The following is an 8,449-nucleotide window of genomic DNA, read 5'->3' on the forward strand; positions in this document are numbered from 1 at the left end:
AAACTGTATAGTACTGGCACAAAAACAGACATATAGATCAATGGAACATAATAGAGAGCCCAGAAATAAACACACATTTATATGGCCAACTGATTTACAACCAGTGAGCCTAGAATATACAGGGAGGAAAAGACAGTCTCTTCAATAAATGTTGTTGGGAAAATTGAATAGCTGCATGCGAAAGAATCAAACTAGAACACTTTCTTTTACAATATATAAAAATAAACTCAAAGTGGATTAGACACTTAAATGTAAACCTGAAAGCATAAAACTCTTAGAAGAAAACATCAGCACTATCCTCTTTGACACTAGTCTTAGAGATATTTTGAGGGGTCTATCTTCTCAGGTGAGGGAAGCAAATGCAAAAAAGTAGAACTACATGAAACTGAAAAGCTTTGTACAGCAAACGAAACCATCAAGAAAGGAAAAAGCAATCTACTGAATGGGAGAAGATATTTGCAAACCATATACTCAATAAGTGATTCATATAAAAATATATAAAGAATTCATTACAACTCAATAACAAAAAAATAAACAGTCCAATTGGAAAATGAGCAGAGGACCAAATACATGCTTCATAGGAAGACACAAAGATGATGTACAGACACATGAGAAGATGCTCAACATCACTAATCATCAGGGAGATGCAAATTGAAAGACAATATTATCTCACAACTGTCAGAGTGGCTATTCATGGTTACTGTCAAGAAGACACACATATAACAAGTGTTGGTGAGGATGTGGAAAAAAGGAAACTTTCATGTACTGTTGGCGGGAATGCAAATTGGTACAGCCACTATGGAAAACAAAATGGAGCTATCTCCAAAAAATTAAGAATAGAACTACCATACAATCCAGAAAATCCACTTCAGGGTATCTATCCAAATAAGACAAAAACACTAATTTGAAAAGATATATGCACCCCTAGGTTCATTGCAACATTATTTACAGTGTCCAAGATATGGAAGCAACATAAGTGTCTGCCAATAGATGAATGGACAAAGAAGATGTGGTATACACATACAATGGAATATTTCCGAGCCATTAACAAAGGATAAAAAGTTGCCATTTGAGACAATATGGATGGACCTAGAGGCTATTACGCTCCTGAAACAAAACAGACGGAGAAAGACAAATACTGTGTGACTTCACGTATATGTAGAATTCTAAATTTTTAAAAAAGGCTCACAAAACAAAACTGAAATGACTTACAGATACGGAGGACAAACTGATGGTCACTAGAGGGAAGGGGAGGACGGGTTGGGCCAAATAGGTGAAGGGGATTAACAGGTATAAACTTACATTTGTATAATAAATAAGCCATGGAAATGTAACATGCAGCATAGTGAATATAGACAACAATATTGTAGTCACTTTATATAGTGATGAATGATTAACAGACTTAACAAAGCGATTAACCTGTATATATAAATGTTGAATCACTATGTGGTACACCTGAAGCTAATATAATATTTTACATCAACTATACATCAGTTTTTAAATTTTTAAAGAAGAAATATTGGTGGATAATTATTTTCCAGAAATACTGAAAGAAAACCAAACCACAAATTCAAGACCAATTAATCAAAGAAAGTAAGTTCCAAAAATATCCATATAGACACAACATGGTAAAACTGCAGAACCACAAAAGCTTTAAATTAGGTGGTAGAACAACTAGATATAAAATCAACGAGGATATAAAGGACTCGGCATCACTATCAAACCACTAGACCTACCAGACAACTATAGAGTAGTTTTCCCAACAGCAACACAACACACACTCTTCTAAAACACACCTGAAACATTCTTTAAGACAGACCATACACAAGGCCACAAAACACACTGCAACAAATTTTAAAGGATTGAAATCATGTAAAATATATTCCCTGAACACAGTGGAATTTAAATTAGAAATCAATAACAGGGAAACTTGGGGATTTACAAATATGTGGAAATTAAATAACATGTTCCTAAATAATGACTGTGTCAAAGGAAACATCACAAGAGAAATTAGGAATACTTTGAAATAAATAAAAATGTGAATTCAACACAATATGTCAAAATGTACAAATGTGGCAAGAACAAAGCTGATAGCTATAACACCTCTATCAGTGACTAACTAGCATAAAGAAAATTTTAAAGGCTCCCTTATTTCAAATAAGAAGTAAACACGAGGGCAGCAAAAGTGAGTCTCTCTTAGTCATTGGCATAGCTCTGCAAGATTAGGACATGACACACAATTCTGGGACTTCCTCTTCAGGAGGGAGGGAGAGAAGAGGCGTGCACACTCAATGGCCAGGCTTTTCAAAGCACTACCCTAGGAAAAGGGACAGGTGGTCTATGGAAGTCACACAGCTCTCTGAGTTTGAGAGAAGGAGCATAACCTTGAGATTTCTCCCTCAGATGGGAGAGAGAGGAATAGGGCATGGATTCATGCCCATGAATCCAACATCTGCCCTAGGTAACAGGCGGGCAACAGGGGCAGCGGACAGCAGCTCATGGTGGGTGGTAGCACAGTTCTGCAAGTCTGGGGGAAGACACACAGCCCTGAAACTTCTCTCCCAGGAGGAAGATGAGGCATGGAATGTGCACATCCATAGAAAATGTTTGAGACCTCCCAGGACTTCCAGCCAGGGCAATTGCTGAAAGCTTTTCCCTGCCATAGCCAGTTCATTAAAGCTACAAGGGGAGTTACTTTTTCAAATCACAGAAGCCAATGCAAAGCTACAGGGAGCAAAAGTATCAGCAAAATATGACACAAAGTAAATCTCCAGTAACTTGTCCTAATGAATATGAGATCTCAAAATAATCATCTCAAAGAAGCTCAGTGAGTTCTAGAGAACAACAACAAACTTTTTTAAAAAAGAGAAAGAGAAAACAAAGAATATTGAAACTGTACAAGACCCTGAGTTCTTGTCTTTTGAAGTAAAATGCTGACTCAAGAGTTAGCGATTGGGGATTGTGAAGCTGTAGAAACAAAGGGTAGTTGTTGCGCTGGGGAGCTGGTAACAATTTAGAATATAATTCTGCCACATAGCAGAATCACCAGATTCCCAGTTCCCTTAAAAATATAGATAGAGGCCTGACACAGTTTCTACAGGAAATGTACCAAACCATAAGATGCAAGACAGATTCTCTAAGCTCAAACGCCAGTTCACTCAGCCCACAGTCCTTTTATAGAAGAGTCCACGTTCTTAACAATAACTCATAGGGATATCTGTGTTCTGTAGGAAGCAGACCCCTCACCAGATAAAAACTGCTGACTGAAAGAACATAGAGCTTAGACTGGTTGAAACCAGAAAGTTGATGATGCTTGAAACTTGACTTTGATGCAAACCAATCCAAGCATGGCCCCCAAGCTGATCACACCCTGCTTCCTGAGCACTGCAAACATCCTCACTACCCCTCTCCAGGGTGGGTCACACAGTCTTGAGGGAATTAGCCCTCTGCGGCCCCCTTTCCCGGCAAAGCAATGAAAGCTGCACTTTTCTACTTATCCAACACTGTCTCCTTGTTTCTATTCAGCACCAATGAACAGAGGCAAAGTTTCAGCGACAATAGCACCACCACAACAGAAATCAGCAAAGCACAAAGGAAGACAGGAAGAGAGGAACAAAAGAACTACAAGGCAGGCAAAGTCAACAACAGTAACATCCAGCTGGCTGAATAGGTTAGCGTGGTGTATCCACATAGTGGAATATGACTAAGCTTTAAAAAGGAAAGAAATCCTGCTATTTGTGACAACATGGATAAACTTGGAAGACGTTGTATAAGTGAAGTAAGCCAGTCATAGAAGGACAAATAATGCGTGATTCCGCTTATACACAAAATCTGTAATGGTCAAACTCACAGAATTCATGAATCAAGTGGTTGTGGGGGAGGGGGAATGGGGAGGAGGCAGTGGAGACTGGTTGTTCAATGGGTTTAAAATTTCTGTCATGCAAGATAAGTAAGTTCCAGAGAACTACTGGACAACATAGAACCTATAGTCAATAATATGGCATCATGCACTTAAAATTTTGTTGAGAGGGTAAATCTCTGGTTAAGGATTCAGAACTCCCCTCAAAAAAGAAGCACAAAACATTTAGAGACATTGAGTATGTATATTACCTTGCCTGTGATGATGGTTGCATGGCTGTATGCATACGTCCAAATTTACCATCTGTAGACATTACATATGTACAGTTTGTGTATATCAACTCTACCGCAATAAAACTGTCTTTAAAATAATAACCCTGATGACAGCTAGGTCAAGAGGGGGGAACTGGTAATGGAAACAAAAACTACAATTTACATAACGGTACCATGGCTCACAGAATATATAAAATATACCAAACCATAACATGCAAGACAAATTATCTAAGCTCAAATGCCAGTTAATTCAGCCCACAGTCCTTTTATAGAAGAGTCCACATTCTTAACAATAACTCATAAGGACATCTGTGTTCTAAAGATAAAACTACAAACAATAGCTAAAACTCCCAGACTTCACAAATTCTAAATAATTCCTTCAGAGACTATTGTGTGTTTAACTCCCATTCCCTGAACCCTTCCTAATTTCCCAATTTTGAGATGCCACCTGGTTCCCTATCGTGTACATTTTCCCTGACTACAACCAGCAAAACAAAGCTTTTTCCTTGGTGAGTTTTGATCAGTGAGTGTTTAAAATAAAGATATAAAATAAAAGAAATTAAGAAAAATCTTTATAATATAAATTTGAATTGAAAAACTTTTATGTATGTATATAATACTTTGGCCCACTGAAAGGTCCAGGAAACAACAGAACTCTAATAATAATGAGTAAATGCAACACCCAGATTTTTGTTTTTAAACAACTTTTGTTCTTTTTTTTTTTTTTTTAATAACAGCAAATAACACTCCTTGGAGAAATCAGAGGTTGCGGGTATAGGCAGAAAACATAAGATGTGGCTGTGACGTAGTTCTGTGCCAAACAGCAGAAGCACACTCCAAGATTAACGAGTTGATATCAGAGACAAGGAGGCTGGCCAAAGGGACACCTCATGGACAAATGTGGGACAATTTTAATATGAAAAAGAATCATGACTATGAGTGATTATAATCGTATAATCCAAGACAGTATCCTGATCTAACTTCAGTGATAGGAAACATGGAGGGAAGAAAAACAAAGTAAATGAAACTGCAAGAAAACGGACAGGCAGATTATCTGGAGTCTTCTATAAGAAAACTAAACTAGTTCTTTAAACGTTAAATGTCAGGGGCTTCCCTGGCGGCTCAGTGGTGAAGAGTCCACCTGCCGACACAGGAGACACAGGTTCCACCCCTGGTCCAGGAAGATCCTACACGCCGAGGAACAGCTAAGCCCAGGCACCACGACTGTTGAGCCTGTGCTCTAGAGCCCGGGAGCCGCAAATACTGACGTCCAGGCGCCCTAGAGCTCATGCTCCACACAAGGGAGACCACCACAGTAAGAAGCCCACGCACCATATCTAGAGAGCAGCCCCCGCTCTCCACAACTAGGGGAAAACTGGGGCAGCCACAAAGACCCAGAGCAGCCAAATAAATACATGCATAAGTAAGTAATAATAAAAACTGTTTTAAAAATCTAATGTCATTTTTTTAAATGAATAATAAAAATTCATAAGATGACACTTCTAATAGATTGATCTAGACAGATGCAATATACAAATAACTATAAGGCATACTGCCACTGCTGCTGCTAAGTCACTTCAGTCGTGTCTGACTCTGTGCGACCCCATAGACGGCAGCCCACCAAGCTCCCCCGTCCCTGAGTTCTCCAGGCAAGAATACTGGAGTGGGTTGCCATTTCCTTCTCCAATGCGTGCATGCAGGCTAAGTCGCTTCAGTCATGTCTGACTTTATGCAGCCCCATGGACAGCAGTCCACCAGGCTCCTCCGTCTATGGGACCCTCCAGGCAAGAACACTGGAGTGAGTTGCCATTTTCTGCTCTGCTATAGGGCATGAAACTTGGTTTATTCTGATTCAAAAATATGAATAAATAAAACAATAATTAAAGCATTTTTAGATACAGTTGAGATTTGAATATAGGATGACTATCAGGTTATATTAGAGAATAATTCATTATAATTAACATTTTTAGGCGTGCTAATATCATGTGTTTATTTGAGAGAAGATACTTATTCTTTGGAGATGCATGCTAAAGTGTTCAGGGGTGAAGTATTGTGAGGTCTGTAACTTTTATAAGATTCATCAAAAAATTATGCAGAGAGAGAGAAAGTAAATGTGGCAAAATGTTGCATTAACAAATTTTTAATCTTGGTGACAAATATATGGGTGTTCGTTGCATTATCCTTTCTACTTTTCTGTATGTTTTAAATGTTTCAATTTAATGTTGGGAGGGAAAAAAGTAAGGTTCAAGTGCACAAAGTCATTCTTGCAGTGCTGTTGAAAATATTAAAACACAGGGTACCACCTACAGGCTCTGCAAAAAGAAATGACTTGATCGCATTTGGTACAGCCTTAGAACAAATTCTGTCAGTCAACAATTATTGACCAAGGAAAGTCTTTGCAACACATACTATCCTAAGCCCTGATGATAAAAGATAAGAGAAGGCCTTGGTTCTCAGGAAAAGGCTAAAACAAGCAAAGAAATGAACAAATTCATTATCAATAGGACCGACAAGGCATGCTGCATGAAGGAAATGACAAATGACAGAGAAAGCTCCCGTGTTGAGGGATAGGGAAGACCACATGGGGTTGGCGGTATTTGAGCTGAAGCAACAAGGAGCTGGCAGGGGGGACACCTCCTAAATCTTCCCATTCTCTTAAGGGAAAGCTGAGTGCAAAGGCACTGAGGCTATGCAGCATGAAAAGAATGATGTAAGCTACGCAGCACAGCACAGCAAAATGATTGCGTGTGGTGTGTGAGAAGAGGGCTACAGAACCACTCCCATACTAGGACACAGCTCCTCAGAGAGATATATACACATGTGGGATGACAATGCAAAGTGCCAATAGCTTGTCAGTGTGTTGACATTACAGACCACCTCTACTGTCCTTCTTTCACCATCTGATTCTTCTAATGTGCAAACGGACATGTTACTTTTATTTAAAAAAGAAAAAAGACGTGTCCCACCTTGGAGGTAAAGAAAAGCAGCAGCACGGGTAGCCCACAGTAACCCCCTAGTGCCCAGAAGGAAGGTCACTCTGGACACCTGAGAAGACCATTCTGATCACTGTTTGTAACAGTCCAGGGAAAGGCAGGCTGCTCGTTCAAAAGAGGCATCCGCTCCGCATAGGGAGAAGCTTCTCACATCTATGAAATGCCTTGCTTTCTTCCCTGACTCCAAAACTTGGGACTGAGACAGAAAAATAGAGGAAGCTATTCATAAGCTGCCAATAACAGAAAACTTGCTGACTCTATCCAATTAAATTAAAAAACAAAAAACGAGTGTAGCTGTGACTGTGGGTAAGTGTCCTGGCTCCTGCCAGAGAGGAAAGCAACCTACAAGGAGCTCGTCTCTGGAGCTAGGCAATTATCCCACCCATTTCCACACCAGTGATCCCCCGTTTCAGTAGCTTTGGGGAGCATGCCTGATATCTGCAGATGCCCACAAGAGGGCAGCAGAGGAGTTTTTCTGAAAGTGCTGGAACACTAAAACAGGACAGAGGGAGAAGGCCAGGAGGAGAGGTGGGGAGATTTGAAATAAATTTTATAAAGAATCGAGTTTATAAGAAATTTACAAACTTTTAGTAAAGTTTGTAAAAGTTTCCCAGAAGTGATTCGGGGCAAATAAGCCAAATTTGGTAGAAGAAAAGTGTAAGAAAATCAGATTTTACTATTAGTAGGACTTCCCTAGTGGCTCAGACAGTAAAGAATCTTCCTGCAATGAGAGAGACCCAGGTTCGATCCCTGGGTTGGGAAGATGCCCTGGAGAAGGGAATGGCAACCCACTCCAGTATTCTTGTCTGGAGAATTCCATGGCCAGAGGAGCCTGATGAGCTACATACAGTCCTTGGGGTCACAAAGAGTTGGACACAGCTGAGCAACTAACACACAATAGTAAAACAAAAAAGAGAGGAAGTCAAAAATAAAAACAGATCAACTTTCAGCTTTCGGAGAGATGGCAGGAAATATTAGTCAGCAAACCAAATATTCCAGGATATTGTGTTTCAGGAGGTTTTTTATTCACTTGAGGAAAGTGGCATTTGAGAGACCCCAGAAGTCCTATCCGTCTATAAATATCTCCCTTTCAAGGTTTATTTCTGTATTTCTTTCTTTTGGCCACACCACCCGGCTTACGGGATCTTATTTCCCCCACCAGGTATCGAACCCTTGCAGTCTCTTGCAGTGGAAACATGGAATCTAACCCCTGGACCACCAGGGAAATCACTGGAAATGTTTGGTTTTTTATGTTATTAATATGGTGAGAATTTTGAATCAGAGCACCTACAAATACTTGAAATATAGTTGAAAATATATATTTT

Source organism: Ovis canadensis, chromosome 1 (genome assembly GCF_042477335.2).
Source record: "Ovis canadensis isolate MfBH-ARS-UI-01 breed Bighorn chromosome 1, ARS-UI_OviCan_v2, whole genome shotgun sequence".
Taxonomy (NCBI): Eukaryota; Metazoa; Chordata; class Mammalia; order Artiodactyla; family Bovidae; genus Ovis; species Ovis canadensis.